The following is a 20,235-nucleotide window of genomic DNA, read 5'->3' as shown; positions in this document are numbered from 1 at the left end:
AGCTTAGGTCTATAAACACTGAACAAATCAAGACTGGATAGAAAAGTTGGAGGTTGGAGGTGCTCAGTTTCCTTTTTCCTTCCACAGCCTGTGGCACTAGCTCTGGCTGTGATCTAGATTTTGGTCCATTATGAAAAAGGATTTCTCTTTATTCTTTATGGTTCCTTGGACATATCAATGCCATTTCTACTCATGTAACATATCTATAGTTCCTATTTCTATAATTGTCCTCATATTCTCTGGTCCATCTTCTGCACTCTTCTCCAAGCAGTTGTCTTTCAGTCTACCTTCGGTCTGCCCCTTGAATCTGGAGTAACTAAGGGTAACTAAGTAACTAAGCACTGTTACAAATCAGTGCTTCTAAGTCACGCTCCTAGAAGATCAGCAGAAAAAGTAGTAAAAGCCACAGGGGGAAAAAAAAGAGGTAAAGGCTGTTTATGCTTACCTATAAGCCATGTGTCAATACCATAGTTATTATGAAACAGGGTTTATTCATGCTTTGCTTTGTAGCTATTTCTTTCTTTATACTATGCTATAATTTGTTTGACTATAGTCTATTCAAGTGTGTGTGTCTGTGTCTGCATGTGTACCTCTGATTTTTAGGATCTGTAGTTAGGCAATCCTTTGGGAAAAGTGCAACCTGTTTGTAATAAACAAACCCTCATCTTAATTTGCTAATTCTGTATTCTTGCTTTAAAGATCTAAACAAAGCCTCACATGCAGTAAACTTCTGTTTGATTCATTGCCTCTTACAGGAGATGAATGCTGTACTCAGAGGAGGATTCAGGCTTCATTTAGACCCTGCTTCATGGTCAATGGTCATAATTGTCTGAAAAGGCAGCAGTGGGCATTAACCAGTCATACTGATACAGCGAGTAGCCAAGAATGTTCTGTCTCAGACTTGTCACTGTACTCACACACTGTATAGCAACAGTATTTAGTTTTACTGGATCTAGTTGTAATTATATATTGTTCAAAAAAATGTCTTTTTTCATTTCTTCCATGCAGGATTTCCTCACTATTTCAGATTTCATTTCTCCTTTGCCACCTAACAACAACAACAACAACAAAAAACACCCTATGAAAGAAGCCTTAGTTCAAAGGTTCAGAGATTATGTGTTTTATTTGTATGTTTTCTGTTTCTTGTGCCATTTTGATTCCAGATGTCCAAGATGTTTTAACTGTGGAATGGAAAAAATATCTGGACTGGAACAGTGTCGTAGGAGATAATCAAATCCTGGTAAAGGTAATAGAACAGCTGATACTCATCAAATGTAAATTTACTAAAGGTATTTAAAAGGAGAACATTAAACTGAAAGAGGAGAGGCAGATCACAGGATAATCCTATGGAATAGTTCTTTTAATGGTCTGTTTTCCTTCAGGTTTGAGAGATTGGCATTGTCTGTCTTAAATGCTCTGCTATAACTTTCACATCATTGCATACTACATGTTCTAATCTGCTCTCAATCTGCAATATATTTGTATGAGTGCCTCATACAACAGGACTGTAGCCAGATTTTTACAGAATGTAGCAGTTAAAGATTAATCTATTTGGTTACCTAAAATTGCAGTGAAGTGCTTTGGGAGATTGGCTCAGAAAACCTCTTTCCCACTGAAAAAATGTTACCACTACAAAATAATTTTAAAAACCCAAAACAAACAAATTAAAAAAAGCCAATCCCAGGATTACCAAACAGTTGCATATGTGTGTAAAGATACACATATTGAATATTTCCAAGCATTTAACCTATTGGTCCTCAAGTATATAAATACCTGAAGGGACGGTGCAAAGAGGACGGAACCAGACTATTTTTGGTGACGCCCAGTGACAGGACAACAGTTGATGGGCACAACTGGAAACACAGCAGGTTCCCTCTGAACATCAGGAAACACTTTTTGCCTGTGTGGGTGACCAAGCACTGACACAGGTTGTCCAGAGAGGCTGTGGAACCTCTCTGCTTGGAGATATTCAAAAGCCCTCTGGACATGGTGCTGGGCTAGGTGACCCTGCTTGAGCAGTGTGGTTGGACCAGCTGAGTTCTGGAGGTCCCTTCTGACTTCAGCCCTGCTGTGAATGGGCTTGGAAGCAAACCTGCTAGCACTCTTCCACCCTGCTCTTCCATGGCATCATTGATTCTTATAAGGTCCAGGACAGGTTAAAAAACTCCCAGACAAACAAGAAATTAATTTTCTGCCTACTTGGACAGATGCCTCACCAAACCTTGGCAGAAAAATCTTTTGCCAAGTAACTTTCTAGAAAAACTGCATTATTTTATCCTTCTAATTTATTGCTTGTGTGTGTCAGCACAATATCCCATGGACAGAAATTTCTATCTCCTTTTAGCTTTTCTTCCTCAAAAAGAAAGCTAGACTCTTGACCTCTGGCACGGGTTCTGCAATATCTCTGTTCAGTTCTTTGCCAAAGGCTTCCTGTGTGACAAAGGTTACATTGCTTTATTCAAGCAATAATCCATGAAGCTCCCAGTGATTTCAATGTATCTGAGGAGTTTTAGGCTTTAACATTTCTGTCTTGTTTCCTTATTTGTGAAATATAGTTAAAAAGACTTTCCTTTGACTGCCCTTTATGCATCTTCTCCACCTAGAAAATAATCTCTTTGTGGTAGACACAGTCTCTTGCTATATGTTTGATGATGTCTGTCACAATCAGTCATTCATCTTGGCTGGGAAGCCCCTAAGAATCACTGCCATACAGTGGAAGTAGGGAGGAACGCCCCTCGCGCCTCTGGGTTTTCTTAAATGAAAGTTGGAATATTTCACCCAGAACTACAGGAGATCAAACCTTAAATTGTACACCTCTTTTGAGGGAAGAAAAATCTGCACATGTTTCATCCTGAGGTTTGTGTGTCTGGCCAAGGGGTTACATTTCTGAAAAATAAAAGCTTGGGAAAAAATAGGGTACCCTCAACAAATAACAGTAATACTAGAAAGTGTAATAATTAATGAGACTGACAGCTGAAATGGCTCATTCTTTTTTTGCAATATTGGCCTGCAATATTAGAAACTATCTCCAAAACCAGTTCTTGCACATAATAGTGGAATCTAATGCTGCTCCACAGCAGTTTGTCACAAATTCGAGGAGAATTCTGTCTGCATGTGCCCTAATATTTTGCACTGCTTGGTGAAAGCAATTCCCTTGAAGAGCAAAGGAAAAGGAAAATGAGCAGGGGCTCCCACAACTCATCTCAAGTTTCCTTTGGTGACTGTCTTCCATTTCTTTTTCATGAGGTCTTTGACAAGCAGCAGCAGTTATAAGATTTTAATTTCCTGGAACATTCCTTGCCAGAGTAAGAGCTAAGGGTTCTTTTTTGTCTGTTTTTTCCCTCCCTTTTATTCCTTTTAAGATAGATATGCAGCAGGTCCAGAGGAGAGATTCATGACCTACTTTTCCCAAAATGAATATTGAGCTTTGTGTACATTCTGATATTTGGTAGGACATTCTTCTTAGTAGAAATCTTGGGCCAATTTGTGTCAGCCGTCCCGTGGCAGAACAGCAATGCAAGGTGTAACTCAAGCTGAGGAAGAAATCCCATTATCATCTTTGAGGAGTAAGAGATTTTTGAGTGTCAGTGAACAGGTTTCTGTACCTTCAGTAAATAAATAAAATCCAAAATAAAACAAAGAGACAAGGAGAAGAGTGTCCTATTTGTCAGCCATTTGCTGAAAGGAACCCATGTGCATTGCTTAATCAGGACCAAAAAAACAAGTGTAGGCGGTAGAACACACCAAAATTGGGAGTTGTAGGAAAAGTTCATGTGAAACCACTCCATATTAGAGACAGTTAGGGCAATTAGACGCTGAGACTAATCATTTAGGTAAGACTCACCATCCCTCCTTGCTTTCAGTAGCATTCCATCAGTGGAGACCACAGTGTCCCAGCAGTTTGTCTGTGCTGTTTGAGAACGTTCCCCCAACCAGAGCCGTCCATCAGATCACTGGGCAGCAGCAGTGACATTTCAGTAGACGTGTTTAATTATATCAATACATCAATAGTGCTGACATTTTGGAGAGCTATCACCTCAGGATAAGCTAGCTCTAAAAGTAATCTCTTTTCTGTCCTTCTCCATCTGCCCTGAAAAATAAAGCTGCATGAGTCAGATTTTTAAACAGAGGTAGTATTTAGAGAGAGGTGAAGAGCTCAGAGATCTCCATTTGAGAGCCCGTAAGCATCCAATTCCCACTGCAACCCTTGGAAATGCCCTGCAAATTTCTTTCCAAGCCTAACTTCAGAACTGAAGTTCCCTTTCAAAATCACAAAGGGGAAAGAGAAAGGGTGGGCCCGTAGTGCAAAATGCTTGAATCTGCTTTGACTACCTGCCATTCAAGAGTCTACCCAAATAAGCAGAGTTAAATCGGCCAGGAAGAGGTGCAAAGGCAGGTCTATCTCAGTAGCATGTGCATGCCCTGGCTGCTGACCCCAGCTGCTGAGCAACCCCACGCAGCCACCGCTGCAAAGGAGTGAGACTCCTGCTCGGGCTGTTCCACTGCTGCCCACTCAAACTGGCACCATCAGCCAAAGCCAGAGGTCCAATCTCTGGGCTCTGAAGCATCAACAAATGTGTTGTCAGAAATAAAAAGCAAGAGGTGTCTTAAGGAAGTAATGCAAAAGGAAAAGAAGGCAAAGCAGACTGCTAGGGAATTGCAGATGCAAAACGCAGCTGTCTTTGCTCCAAACACAGAGAAACTCAGATAGCAACATCATACAGGATGTAAATGGGAGTCTGCCATTTCTCACTAGGTAAAAGAAAAACTTTAATAGTCTTATTTAACATTTTTACTCTTCTTTACACATGTTTTTCATGGCATACAATATCTTAGAAAAGTATTCCTTTGTGCTTCCTGCTTGAAAGCAGGAGCTAGAAGGAATTCAGAGGACTCCATTCACCCACAGGATTGCAGGCTCTGCTCACACCTGTAACTCAAGTGGAAAGAGGGGCACAGAGGAAGAAGCACCAAAAAAACTGTTTCTCAGTCATGGTGTGAACAGGAGCAGGATAGAGATGCTGCAGACTGTGTCAGCCAGTGCATCTCTTCTGTGAGGTCCATAAATAACTGAGGATCTCCAGGCTACAGCAGGACACTGATCACTCACCGAGATGTCTTGCAGCCTGCTGGCTGGGGGACAAAAGCACTGGGAACTGATGATGCTTTACTTCACAGTTTTTTCTTCTTGCTGCTTCTTGGTTGCTCTTCTTGGGTACCAGTGATGGGCACAAACAGGGCAGCAGACAAAGCTCAAGGGTTAGGCTCAGTTTTGTCCTCCATTGCTGTCTCTACCAGAGCTTTTGCTGGCTGCTGAATTTTCATTCTGTGCCTTGCAAACCTTCCATTAGACATTCAAACCAGTATTTTTAAAGATGAAAATCGTAACATTTCAGCTCAGATATCTTGAACTATGACAGTTCATTGTTTTTTAAAAACAAACACAAAACTTCTTATATTGTTTTCTACCAAATGTTGCTCAAGGCAAGTAAATAATTCTTACTTGTAAGAATTGTAAGTAATTCAAGCGAGTAATTCTGTAATAACTAAAACAGTTCCTTAATAGTTAAATAAATTTGGCAAACACCATGATTTTTGGTTTATAAAAGCCCCTACATCATATATATATTATTCACTGTGGCAGACAGTCTCATTTAAGGGAATTTTTCTTCTCTATTGAAGCTTAGACTCATAGAATATTAAGAGTTAGAAGGGTCCTTAGAGACTCCCAAGCCCTCACTACCATGGAGTTATATATTATATGTAAATATATATTTATTTATTTATTTAACATAGGGTAAGTATTTTCTGGACTACACCCTGAAATCTGAGGTCATATTTCCTGTTTATGGCCATACAAAACCAAAAAGACCCCTCTGTAGTGTTCTGAGGGCAGTTCTGAGCAGAGCCACTGCTACTGTGTTTTCCAAACAATTCAACCATACCAATATGCTACAAACTAGAAACAGATTGTGGTTTTATGTATTTTGGGGGAGATGAAGAAAGTTATTAAGTTTAGCCACTAGAGCTGACTCATGCCCACCTACACAGCTTCTCAGCCTGTCCTGTGCCTGTGCCTGACTCAGTGAACCCTGCAGGGGAGGAGGCGACTCCTGCAGCCAGACTGCGAGGAAACACACTTTAGACAAAGGAAGTGCACTGCAGGCTTACACGAGCACTCATCTATCTATTCAAGGATAATGAAAATGCACCAAGGATAGCTTTCCTACAGTCATTTGTTGCTCTTATATTGCTCCTGTCCACACTGACTTCGTGCCAAATTCAACCAGCAGTTTTCTATTGTTTTGACGTGTTCCTTCTGAATTTAAAAAGTTGAGGGAAAATGGCTACTTATTCTGATTTTTATAACATTCAGCTCCATGTTATAAGTACATTTCTAAATACTTTTTATATCACAGTTGTGGTGTCTCTTTTTTTTTTCCCAGAACCACAACTGACTGGCTGGAAAATAAAAATTGCTGAAGGGCATGTTCCATCACGCTTTAGGCAGCTGCACACAAAATTGAAGGAGAATTAACTGTCCAAGGTGAACCCAGTTTGATTCCTAATTTGCTGAAAAGAAATAAATATTTAAGGCACTTTAAGCGCTAGAAGAACTTGGAAGGATCATATCAGAGAAAAGAAATTTTCTGGCAAACCTCATAGTAACAAACTTTCCTACAATTTGTTCAGTTCATGAATAATTTTTTTGTACCTCTTTGAAAAGTGAACAGAAATGTATGAACATCAACACATTGTAAAAATTAAAACTTAGAAACCAGAATTTTCTTGGTGAGGACTTTTTACACAGAACAATTTTGGTAGTGTGTGTTTTGAGTAGATGAGATGCACCCTGAGGAGCACCATGATTTGTTTAGATGGTGCTGGCAGTGACAAGATTAGCCAGAAAAGAGGGAAGAAAATTTGAGGAGTTAAGTCCAAGGGAATAGGAAGAAATTGTGGACAGAATGATTATACTATAGCTTGGCCATTAGGTCTCTCAAGCTGCTGAGGATACTTCTTCACTTCCCTGTTCTTGCCCTGCTCTCCCAGCTCCTGATGGACAGAAGGACCTGCTTGTATCTCATGTGCCAAATTGGAGAAATAACGGCTTTGTTTTCCCAGTGACTCTTCTCTTTAAGCCTCTAGAGAGGATTTCTGAGTTTAGATCTGTCCCCAGGGTTCCTGAGATCACAATATTTCTTTTTAACATTTTTTGTTGCCTCATTGCTAATTTCCCTGTTCACTCTTAGATCAATTCTCTTTTAGTCCTTCAGCCACCTTGAGTGACATCTCCTGCCTTCCCTCATTCCCTTGCATTTCTTCCTACCTTGATATAAAGTACAGAAGTTTTGGGTGGAAATCTGGGGGTTTTTTCTCCATCTCCATATCTTGCTTTTTAATTTATCCCAGGGTACATCTAACACATTGATCAAGAGTTGATCTACATCAAACTTTCATTATGCAAAATGATGATCAGAGCAGTTGCTGTCAGGCAAGCATCAAACATCTTGTCTGTACTTTATGTTGTTCTACTCTAGCTTTTTGCTGATAAATGCAGTGCTGACTTGTTCAGGTATAAAGGTAGGTACTGAATTCACACAGGACATCTGGCTTTATCTCATGGGCTTATGAAATATCATGAGAATTTATTTCATGTATATTATGACTTCATTGTTTGCCTCTCTCGTTCAATCTTTCATTTTGTCTCACGATGGGTTTTGCAAACCCAAATCATTTGCCACTGACTTTGTTTTTCATTCTGAGTGACTTATATTCTCAGTGCATCCCTTAAATTTTAGGGCAACATAGCGTTTATCATAGAGACTAAATGATTTAAATCACTGTTGACACTGTCACATTTACATCATTATAAATACCTTGGCTCCAAAGGATTCAGGCAGTGTGATGAACTCCAATAAATCTCTTCCTTAATATTGTCAGGGCTTGAAATGGAAATCTCTGCAGTAAGGAAAAGACAGAATTGTTAAGGTGTCGTACTTACCTATTTGAAATAAATGGTGAGTTTTTTAATCTTTGCCATCAGGAATGATAAACGATTCTGCAGTTACTTATTATAGTGCTGCACTGAAGCCCTCCTGGAATCTCTCTTCAGTTGGGTAGAATTATTAGGGTAGGCCAATGAGGAGTATTTTGATGTAGAGTGTTAAAATCCATGGTAAATAAATCTGTGTTTGCCCTGTCCTCAGTGTCCTGAGTCTCTGCAAGAGTAGGGGAAGGTTCTCATTGAAGCCAAGACCACTTCATATTATGCTGACAGGGAAAAGTGTTCTCAAAGTATGATTGAATTATACCTAAACTCCCTTTGAGTGGTCCTTTTTTATATATATTCTGAAACAGCTTAAGCTGGCCTCAGTGATCAGATTCAAGGAAATACAGTGTTAATAAAAATAAATGCTATTTTTCGTTTTTGCTGTGGAGGTTTGTGTCTTTCCATATAGTATTTTAGTATTTGTGAAGGATTTTTAGTAGAAATCAATGAACATTAGTAACAATAGAGTAATATAAGTAATATAAGAAGCTGCATTTCATAGCATCATTTTTATGGGCAAAATATCAATGTGTTGGCTTATAGGACTCACAGCACAGGGCAGCACTAGGGAGGAAAGGAGCTATAAACCATTCAACCTCACTCGTCTCATGTAATCTACACAGAAATCTAAATGCAGCCCACTGACAGCTCTAAAATGGAGCAAAATACCTTCAGCAGTCTCACAAAACCAAGGGAAACGTCACATCTAAAACTAAACCATAAAAAAGAGGAGCTAACATGCAAAAGGAGCTGGGGACCTGGTGGGTATTTTAATAGCAGGATAGAAAAGATGAGAGCTAGGCAGTATTTTACATCAGCTTAAAGAGGCAGGGACACATGAAATGGCCCCCAGGCCCCTGCCATGGGAGAGGGAGCTCCAGCAGCACCAGCCCTGTGGGCATCTCCCAATTGCACAGAGAGGGGTGGCCTTGGCTCCTGCAGCCCTGCAGAGAGGCTTTCACTGGTGTGTCTCATCTTGCCACAGCTTCCCTTTGTAAGGGAATGTGAGACTCAAGCCTCCCTGGGGCAAGCAACCAATGTACCATCTGCATTTTTGTCTAAGATGAGATATATTAGCCAGTGCTTGCTAAAGCATGCATACAAGCACCAGCTAGGACTAACAGGAAGTATGGGTCTCATAGCTATTGTATATTGCTTGGAACTCTAAAAAACTCACTTTTGCTTCCTGCTGTTCATAACCTGAGAGATATTTTGTAGTCAAAAATACCACCATGGCAACTTGATCTGACCACCTAAAGAACACATGCCCCAGAGACTGATTAGGAGAGATGTTTGAATTGCCGTTTCTTGCAGGAGTGTGGTGCAAATTCTACACCAAAAAAACTGAAAATTCACTGCCTAAAAGACTCAAAACTGTGACTGGAATTTAAACATCTCTGGTTTACCGCCTGTGTGATGACAAACCCAATGCTGAAAGCTGACCCAGGCATCGAGCCTTTTCCAAGTGTCCCTGCATATGAAGCCAGGTAACAGATGAAAGAGTGGAAAGTTGTATTATATGATATATAGTCCTAGGGAATTTTGTACCAGGAAAACATGCTACAAAAGGCTTCTTCTATGCAAGTTCACCAAGCCCTTGTCACCACAGGCAGCTTCCAATTAATTCCTCCTTCCTTCAATCAGTTGCCAGTTGCAATCTGGGGAAAATTCTGGCTTCCACCTTGGCTCACTCCTTACTCCAGTGGTATTTCCACAGCAGTTAGTTCAGACAGATGTTGTACTCCTTAGCATGAACAAGATACATTAGCACCTAGCTGTAGTGTGAGGAAATATTTCATTACAAGCACATAAAATATGCTGCCAGATTGCTTCACTATGTAAAGTCTTTTAAGAAAAATATCGCAAACCTTAATACAAGATTTTTATATAAATATGAAATGTATCTTAAAAAAGAAAAAAAGAGGAGGAGAGGGGAAATTAAATGTTACTGACTTTATTGAATGTCTCTATTAAAATATCTTGCACAAGCAGACATGTCACTTTAATCAGATAAAACCCACCAGGGAAGGTGGTAATTATTTGTATTACTTCTTGACAGCTATAAAAAGCTAAAATGTTACTGTGCAAATTCTGTCTGAACTATTTAAACAATTGAAAAATGTGATTTAACACCTAAAACAAACTTAATTCAGGCTGATCTCTCACCGACATGTGTAAGATGAAATAAGCTGGCTCTTTGTACAGGGAATAGAAAATAGCTGCACAATGCCCTCACCTAGCATGGTTAAAACCTGGTACAAAACAAACCCCTCAGAAGACCTTGAATTACCATGACATAAGCAGGAGACGATGGCCATTTCTGTACAGAGATCTGGTGCCCTTAAACTTTGGTTGACAGTAGCAAGGGCGGAGTTTTGCCTGGGAAATTCCCAGAGAGTTCTAGCAGCCAGGCAGCCAAGCAAGGACCACTTGAACAGGCAGAGGATATGAGGAAATTCAGGAATGAGGTTTGGCAATATTGTTAGCCTTGTCAGGCCCACTCCAAGAAAATTACACGCCAAGGAACAAGGCTTGAGCAAGGCTTGAAAATTACATGCCAAGGAGCAAGGTAAAACTTCACGCTGGGACTGGTGGTAGACCCTGGGTTGGGTGCCCTCAGCAGAGCTGTGCAGCCAGCTTGCTGGAGCACCAACAAAGGCAGGATGAGAGAGGTTTGCAAATGCAACCCCAGCTGTTCAGCCAAGTCACCTTCTGAGTAAGAGGGGTGGGAAGATTTAATTCAGTCCCACCCTGGGAAAGCCCTAGGCTGTCACTCACAGGAAACCCTTGCACTAAGGGGTTTTTGTTAAGTATTAGCCTTCCTTAGGCCTTTGATGCTCGAGTTGAGAAGCACACCAAAGTCAGGAAGCACAGTGATTTCCAGCAATAAAATCTACATGGCTAGCCTGGAAATAACACAAATCCTATTATCAGAACTCTGGTTCTGCTGATGGGTTGCAGTGTTAATGAGTCACCATCACACACATTCCTCTTTCCCTCTTCTTCCCTCTTTCTACATTTGCAGTCTCTGCCACTTGTTGCCCTGTTTTGTCTTTCTAACAATATAATAGACAGCTGTTTTCCACCTTTGCTAGTCCCAGGTAGTCCAGACTCATCTCAAAACCTCCAACTAAATATTGTCTTCAAAAATCTAGGTGCTTGAAAAATGAGTCACTCCACAGGCAGCAGGATTATTAAACCCTGACTCTCTAAAGATTTATCTAATTTGTCTTTAAGGTCTTTGTTTCCATCAATAATTCAGGTTCCCACATGTCCCTTACGTGATCATCGTGGCTTAAGGCGAAGCTGGAAAACACTGATTAGCTGGACAGCCAAGAGAAGGAGCTTTGTGACCTGGATGAGCAGCTCCAATTTCTATGCCCAGGCAGACCATATCTCTGTTTTCAGCCATTCTTTCATCCTCACGAGGGCTAGAAAAATATTGTTGACAAATATCAAGGATTTTGATTCCTGTACTTCTAATGACTTCCTCCTGGCTTCCTCTTACCTCTAATGACTGCAGCATCAAAAGGGTCCAGAAATAACTGCAAAACTTAGAAATCCTACACTTGAGCTTTCCTTTTTCTGGAAGAATACATGACACTTTAGGCACTCTCTCCTTCTCTCATGTCTTTGCTGCCACATTTTAGTTCATGTCCACCTGCAAAAAGCTTTGCCACTGTAAAACTGAGAGCCTAAAACTCAGTTCCTGTAATCTAAACCCAGCAGCATCAAGACAGAGTAATCATTGTGGACACTGTCCTCCCCACAGCTTCATTAGGTTAAACAAGCAGGTTCATTCACCTTTCTCACCACCTTGTCAGCTAATGTAATTCACCATAATTGTTTAGTCCTGAAAGATGCTCACCAAAGACACAGAAGGAACAACGTAGAAGAAAAGAAGACACTGAAGGCTATTTCAAACTTGTGTAAGCACACTTGCAAAGAGAAAATGGGTCATGGAGTAAGCCTTATGCATCAGGACAGAGGAAAGCCCACTAAAACACTGAATGACTAGTGGAGGTTTAATGCTGTTGGAAGTCTGGGAGTGCATCTCCCAGTAAATGCTCCTGCCTACCTGGAGAAGCCCCACGAGTGTCTGTCAGGGTTTGAGGTTTGGACTACTGAAGCTGATTGGCCTATCTGGAAAACTGAAGTATTGGGGGTTTTTTTCTTTGCTGGCAGATGTTACCTTTAAATTTCTGCTGACAGTCAGCCTGGTGCAACAGGGACAGATTCTGTGTCAAGTTCCATCAGTGCAGTGCAATGAGCCTGGCCTATTTTGGAAGTTTTCTTTTCATCACTTTTTCATTTTGCAGCCTCCAGCCAGATGCTTGCAATTCCGACATCTTCCTACCAACCCTCCAACACCTTCATGTGTATCAGATCTGTGCTTTTTGATGTGCTATCTATTTCCTGTAGATGTTCCAGTACGTTTGCTCCTTCTAATGACTTGCTTCTCTCCTTTGAAGAACTTCTTCCTTGTGTTGATTTCCTGGAGCACTTATCATTTATTGATGGATAGTTAATTATCACCAGGCAATAGATCTTGCTCAATTCCCTAAGAGCAGCAGCTGACATTTTGTGTGCCTCACCAGCAATGATCTTTCACAGTCACAGATATTCTTTGCAGCAGATAATACATGAACCTGCATTTAATCACACCGAATGAGTCAAGGATTCTTCCTTGTCTTTTGTTGAATCTCTGACTATCTGCAAAAAGTCCTGATCAGCTTCCAGATTCACCTCTGCTTATGGAGTGATTGATTGCAGGCACCAACTCTCCTCTATCACCAAAACATTTTACCATACCATCAAATTACTGATCAAAGCTTAGGTTTGCTGTCTGGTTACAACTACTCATCAAAATTATCTATTGCCCCTGCCTGGAGGCATAAACATCAAGTTCTCTTGCTCTTCTCCTCTGTGTTCTCACTTATAATAGATTGCCCTGGTGCCTCTTCTCTATGTGCAAATCCTGTCTGATGTCAATTCCAGACTCTACGCACAGCCCAAGAAAAATGTGCTGTAGCAACTGGGGGCTGGGGAGGCAATGGGTGAGTTCAGGGGTTGTTTGTGACTGCTGATGCAGCCCTGTAACCTTGGGGCATTTCTCCCTCTTCCGCTCCCTGCCTGCCAAACCCAGGCCACCCCACCCAGGCCTGCGTGGTGTTTTCCAGTAGATCTGCATTTACCAATTCCCTTGCTGTGCAGCATCTCCCCAAAGGTCTGGGGAGTGGTCTGGTGCTCACCTGAAAGAGAGCCCTCAGCCACACCAGCGAAAGACAGCTGGCTCTCTTCAGCCTGGATGGCTCCTGTGCACTAAAGCACTGAAAAATTTAAGCCACCACATACAGAGCCATTTCTAGTGAGGTGGAGTTTGCTTCTTAGTTGAGACAAATGCATGCAGACAACCATCCAGCCTCCCAGCCTAGCCCACTACCTCTACCTCACAGGAACATAAATCATGTACCATGAAGCTATCTTTGCTGCTGCTAAGACTTATTGGATCAATTGTCTTTCTTTGCTTTAGCAGAGGACCATGCTCTCTTATCAAAATGTTTAAGTGATGGACTCCAAAATGTTAGAAGTCTGACCTTCCAAAGCCTGACACAAGCTGCTGTTAAAATGTATTTTAGAGTTTAAGAAATTGCCATCAATTTATAGATTCTATTGGGAGCATAAGGAACAAGATTGAAATATTGATGCTAAATTTTGCTTTTTCATAAAGCTGTGTTCAGGTCTGGTTGTCCTTCCACAGTCGCTTTATGTAATGGAAGAACTTACCAAACCAAATCTGAGGTCATCAGGAGAAATGCCATTGCTCTGATACTGGCTGGGACAGTCATCTTGGGTTTAAAACACATTGAGAATTCCCTGAGTGAATCAGCTGATAACAGATAGGACATTCCTCATGGTTTTACACTTGGCAATTGAACGGGTGCTTCATACACTGTATATTTGATTCATTCTTCTTTGCTGGTGTCCTGACTAAATTCAGAGCACAGGACATTTTTTTAGATAAGAATTTCTCCTATGACTTCGCAGCACTGTTTCCTTCCTAAGCAAGATTGATCTTTCCAGGGGAAGTACACATTGCTGCAGATTGATGACCATAGGCCTATTTCACTGAGAAAGCAGTGGCAGACATACAAAAACTCCTGGATGTTAATGAGTGGGAAAAGCCTGGTTGGTCCTAAGAAGGTATTGTTTAGGTAGAGACTTAATGATTTAGATTTTGGTTTTAAACACATCTCTCTAGTTCTTTTTTTGTTATGGCACTGATATAGCACACAAGCTACTTCATTTGTCACCTGGACTCTCCCCAGCTCAGCATTTCATGCATGCACTTGTACTTGCAGCAGCTAGCTGTGAAACACTACCATATGAGACCAGTCCTATATTTTCCTCTTACTACAGGTGATTATGGCTATCAAGACACACATTAAGTTTTTATCCATCAACACATAGCCTCAACCTGCTCCCATTGAACTTGGAGAAAGATTTGCCTTCTGCTGTATTAAAAGACTTTGCTTAGAGTGACAGCACCAGGGCTGGCCTCTAGCTTGTGAAAGCTCCATCCAGCTGCAGCAATGTAACCCTCCCAGATCGGGGCATGTCCTTCACTTCTTTGTTGCCAGTTCTCCCCTGTCTCTCAATTAAAGTGTTCATTATATGTCATACCTTAGATTTCATGCACTAGCAAATGTTAAGGAAATTGGTTCAGGCTTTTGCTCTCTATTTCATCTTTAACCCAGCTCTCTCCTTTAGTCTGTTTATCCACCTAATTTCTGGATCTTTCTGTTTGCTTTTGCACCTAACGTGTCCCCCTTTCGCACTCTGACAGTGCTTTTGTTCAAACATTTTCAGCCTTTCACCTTATCACAGTCAGCTTCTTCCCTGACTTCTACTGCAGGAAGCCAGATTCCCTGAGCTTCACTTAACATCCTGTTAGGATTGTGCAGGACTTTCTCCTGTGATGATGTTGTCTCTTTGTCACTGCTTTGGTTCCCACTCCTCAAACACAGTCATTGATGAGGAGCCTTCAGAGGCTGCCCACCTTCTTTCTGCCATATCTGATTGTGACAGTTCACACCTGTCCTGAGCCACATTGCTCTGACACCTTCAGTGTCTGCCTTGTCTACATCCAGCACTGGAATCTTAACATTTTATTTCCTGCCTCCCCTACTGTTCTCAGTCAGTACCTATCATTGACACTTCTTCCTCTTAAAAACATACCCTTACCTTAATGGACTTGAAAAAATATTATTATCTACCAGGAAGGTGCTTTGAAGGGACCTCAAGTTGTAAACAGAGCATGTTGACCTTCTGCCTGACAGGGTCATACTCTGGGTTCTGCTACAGCCAGCTGGGAGGGAGGCGAGATGATTGCTTGTTGAAAAGTCTGGTTTAGGCACCATTCTTGGTGGGATGAATGATTGAACATTGTTAAACAGCACTGGCTGTTGGTTGTGAGGGTTCCAACAAGCTTAAGCTAAATGCATAGCTTTTAGAGGTTTGAAAGTACAGCTCGTCTTCAACGTACAGCCTTGCTGACGTTCTTTACAGATCTATGATGTGTTTTAGAGACCCTCCCTGGAGTGAGCACCACCACTCACCTTTCTTTTCCTGCCTGCTGGGATCAGGGGTGTCAGCAGGAGGAGAGCAACAAGCTGTTTCCCTCTGTCTGTATGTCTATGAAAGATGAGTGAGGTCCTGGCCCAGACCCCATCTGTGAGCTCAGTGAGAGCAGGGCTGTTGGCACCTGCAGTCAGCACTGGATAAGAAAGCAGGGTCACGTTACCCCTTGTTCAAAACCCCTGTCCTAAATTGCACACCAGTGAGGGGAAATGAGCTTCTGTAAGACAGCAGAGCAAGCAGTGCTCCCCTCTCCCACAGACACGAGGATGAAGAAGTAGAACTGCAGAATTAGAGGGAGCAAAGGAGGAACTGTGACTTTCAGATATAGAGCTGTTCCTCTGGGTCATTCCACCTGACCCAGAATAGCTAAATGGAGCACAGTGCACAACTGCAGTGTGACCTACAGGGTACATACATATGACTCCACATCACTGCGTCTTATTAATGGTGAATTTAAACTAAGTGCATTTAAGTGAATTTAAACTGGTTTTCCCTTGAGATTGAAAGGTGATGACCTTTGGTCAAGGAAGGGAAGCAAAATTAGTTCATGCCATAGTTCCAGATGAAGGGATAAAAATAACTTGAGAGGGCTTTTTCATTAAGTCCACTACAATATTTTATACAGATTACGCTTTCTTTTATTTCCACAAACCAAGGATAATTTTCCGGTCAGAGACAGAAAAGCCTTGCCCCAAAAAAAAAAAATTTCACTCGTGAAGAAGAGTTCTTAGGCTTTGGAAGAAAATAACTTCATGTCCTGTCCTTTAATGAACAATAGAGACACCACAAAGTTAGATCCTTTCTTGCTAGAGAGGATTACTTCTGTCATGCATTTCATCAGTCAGAGCACATGTAGTATCATTTGTGATCAAAGATTTCTGGACAAAACCAAAATCTTGGGCTTCAAATAATAGGGTTTTGTAATAAAATAAATATATTTATGCAGAGACTTATACAAACCTAGAATATAAAAATGTATACAAATTTATCTCTGAAATCCACACTAAGTCCCACCTGAAGGTTTGTAATTTATTTTACAGGGAACATGAATCACTAAAGTAAGCTCATGCATATAATATGATATTTACAAAGAACACAAAAGCTGCAGTCCTTATCTAGCTAAACGTTAAAGATGAGCTTAAATGCCACATGGAATGAGGACCTCTGCAAGGATCAGCATTGAAGTTTTTTTGCCCACTTTAAAAATTTTAGATAAAGCTTTCACATGAGAAAATTTTTTAACTTCAAAATAAGCCCTTTTTTGTCATTCAGCACCAGGTGCATATGCTGCACAGGTTTGCTGTCTAGCCTGTGGGAGACAGTCTCACTACAGTAACTTTTATGGCAGAACAGGGCATTTTTCCTCCAGACCATTTGACTGGTGTTGTTAGTTTTTCTTTTAATCACTGAAATAGAAAAGAAAGCCTTTACTTAAAAAAATAAGGTTGTGAAAATTGGAGGTGTTTCACAGTATACTGAACTAACAGCTTCTTCTCTCCTTTAAAAGATCTCAATTTCTAAGTTTCTTCACCCACTCAGAGTCCTTCCAGCTATTCTGCACATATACACCTTTACCCTTGGACTGTCACCTACTGAAAGATTGCATACTGTCTTCCTTAAAAGAGGCAAGTGTATATAAGCAAAGTAAAGATTAACAGATGCCTTTCAACTCCAGGTCCAATTTTCCATCTATTCTGACATAAATCATATGTCAGTCTTAAGCATTTCCTGTCTCCATAAATAATTTTAATGCTGAACTTACAATAACAAAACTTCCACTGGATATCAGAGAGCCCTGTTCTTCTCATCCACAGATGTGACTGAGTCCTTGTTAACTGGATTCATCACTGATCAATTTGTAGATTTGTGGGATCCTGTTTCAGCAACTTTGGAATAGTTTGATTTTCCAGGCCCTGCACACCCACCTCCTCTTGTCTATTTCTTTAATGGATGTCACAGTCACCGCTTTTTTCACTGTCCAAAGCACTTGTGTTTGTACCTCTATGTACATGGTTGTCTGAGTAATTTTTAACTTAAATTATATTTTCTTGGCTAGACAATGCTTTTCAATGGTGTGCACCATTCCCAGTAATGCAAAACAGAAGTTTGAGTAATGGGGAAAGTTTGCTAAGGATATGTCCTTGTTAGGTTTTGATGGTTAGAACAAATGTTTGTTTTTAGGTTGTTTCTCATTGCCTACAATTGTGCCACACCAAGGTGGCACATTTTCACTTCATGCTCACCATCCTGAAGAGCTGCCATCACACATATTGCAAACATCAGTATGGTCTGACAAACCATAATTGTGACTGATAAGCTGATCCTGTCTGCCCATTTTTTTATTCTACTTTTATCAAACTCTCTGCTACAGAAGAGCTGTTTCAATAATAAATCAGAACAAATTAAGTTCTTCAGCTGTGAAAACCAGGCTGGACCCTTGTGCTAAAATTTACTTGGAATGATTTAGGCATAACAAAATTCAGTCTTGTACTGATGCAGGAGGTATGAATAAGACAATCCAGCATAGATCCCTTCAAACAAACTGGGATAAAGATTTATACAACAAGTTTTGAGGGCTGCTGTCTTGAGATATTAAAGGATGATCCCTGTCACAGGTTAGCAATTACTTCTTCACATGACAGCAAGAGTTGTCTCTGAAATTTCAATCTTCATTCCGAAAATTGCCCTTTTCAAATGTGTACAGGACACTTGAGAAAGTCATGAATTTATGTGACATCCAACTTGCAGATGAAAAAACAATATCCTGTCTGCTCACAGATATTATAGAGCATAACACACTTTTTCAGAGGTAGACAGTTATCCTAGATGTCCTAGTAATTACATTCTGTCCACCTGTCTTCCCTGTAGTGATTTGAATTAAAACAATACTTAATCTCCTCCAAGGTGTGAGTCAGTGTGCCTGAGTTCCAGCCAGGAGACTTTACATTTCTGCAGTAGATGAACTAATTACTATTATCCCCAGCACCCGCATAATCTGAAGAAAAATATCTCTGCTTTTCCTGTATCTGCACTTTCTGGAGTCCCAGAAGGAAACAAAATTTCTTAACTCAAAAAAAAAGTCTTTCAAGTCCTATCACACTGATATTCTTCTCTTTCACTTTTCCCTCACTCCTAGTTTTCAGGCAGAACTTTCCAACTGTTTTATTTTTATTTGGAGAAGAAAGACATTTTAAAAGCCTGGCAGAATGACTTTCTCTATGATTCCTTGATCACCTCCATCCTACAGCTGCTGTGGCAGTGGGCTCTGCCTCTGGACTACAACCTCCCTTCTACTCCCTTCAGAGCTCTCCGTGGGGAGCAGTGGGGAGAAGGTGCTTGGGGCTACTGATTTCACAGCAAGTCCATGACCTTCTCCAGCAACACAAGTGAGGTGAAGGCTAATGTCAGCTCAGTGCAGCTGTGGACCAAAAGTTCTTTTTTTTAAAGGGCTGATTGCTTACGACTTCTCAGAAGAAGAGGTGGTTGTTTGTTCCAGGATGACATGGAGAGGGTCAGGTGAGTGACTTTGTCATCAGAAGTGTGTCTTCTCCCTTACAGGAATTCATGTCCCTCCATATAACAACTGTAGGGTTAATTACCTTTTTTTTTGTTTCTGCACGTAGACTGCCTGGAACAGCCTCACATTTATGCTTTCTATGCCTACTTGCATAATTCCCATTCGCTTTTAATCCAGTTAAAACTTTCCATGTATGCCAACTGCTCTTACCCCTTGGCAAGTTTGGTGGTTCCCCTTCGAGAATCGGCAGCCAGCAGTATGCAGTGGCGAGCCAAAATTATTGAAACAACAATATTTATTGTTCATACAGCATCAAAAAAACAATTTTAAAAACAATAAATAGTTCAAAGTAGCAGCAGTTTACATGCAAGTCTAACTCAGCCTAAGCCCAGACATCAGTGACAGCCCCTGAGAAAATTCCACCTTAACCAGCCAGCTCACAGTGCCTCTGACTCTGTCTCTGATGTTCAGAAGGAGGGAAGTGTCCAAGCATCCAAGTAGGTCTTGAAAATGGGACAAACATATCCAAATCACCAAGAAATATTCTACCCAACTAAAAACAGATTAATGATTTTTGCTTTTAACAAAGGCACATGTGTGTGCCCTCCCTCCACTTGTTCTGCCTGTTCAAGGTTAACATAAGGTTTAAATAACTTTGTCCTCTTTTAATTACTGATTTCATGCACTATTGGGTGATTCCAGACTGAAATTTTCTCTTTCAAAACAGAGCTCTGATTTAGTTGTCCTTGCTTCTTCCATATTAAGAGAAAAGAGATTCTTTTGTCCCCATAAATAAAGCACTTTTGTCCCAGAAGACACTGCTTTGACACTGTATTGACGAAATCTTCCCTATGTAGTTTGGAGACTGCTAGCAACCACTGGCTGTGGCCCTGCACTGCCAAGAAAAGAGCTGTCTTTCTGTCAGTCATTTTTCTTCTATCCTAGTGCCTCAGTGTTAACACAGTTTTCTCCCTGGTACTACAAATTATCAAACCTTAAAAAAATTAATTGCATATACACTAGT

The sequence above is a fragment of the Corvus cornix genome, chromosome 1, assembly GCF_000738735.6.
Source record: "Corvus cornix cornix isolate S_Up_H32 chromosome 1, ASM73873v5, whole genome shotgun sequence".
Taxonomy (NCBI): domain Eukaryota; kingdom Metazoa; phylum Chordata; class Aves; order Passeriformes; family Corvidae; genus Corvus; species Corvus cornix.
The sequence above is the reverse complement of the archived record's forward strand: the minus strand, read 5'-3'. Positions refer to the sequence as shown.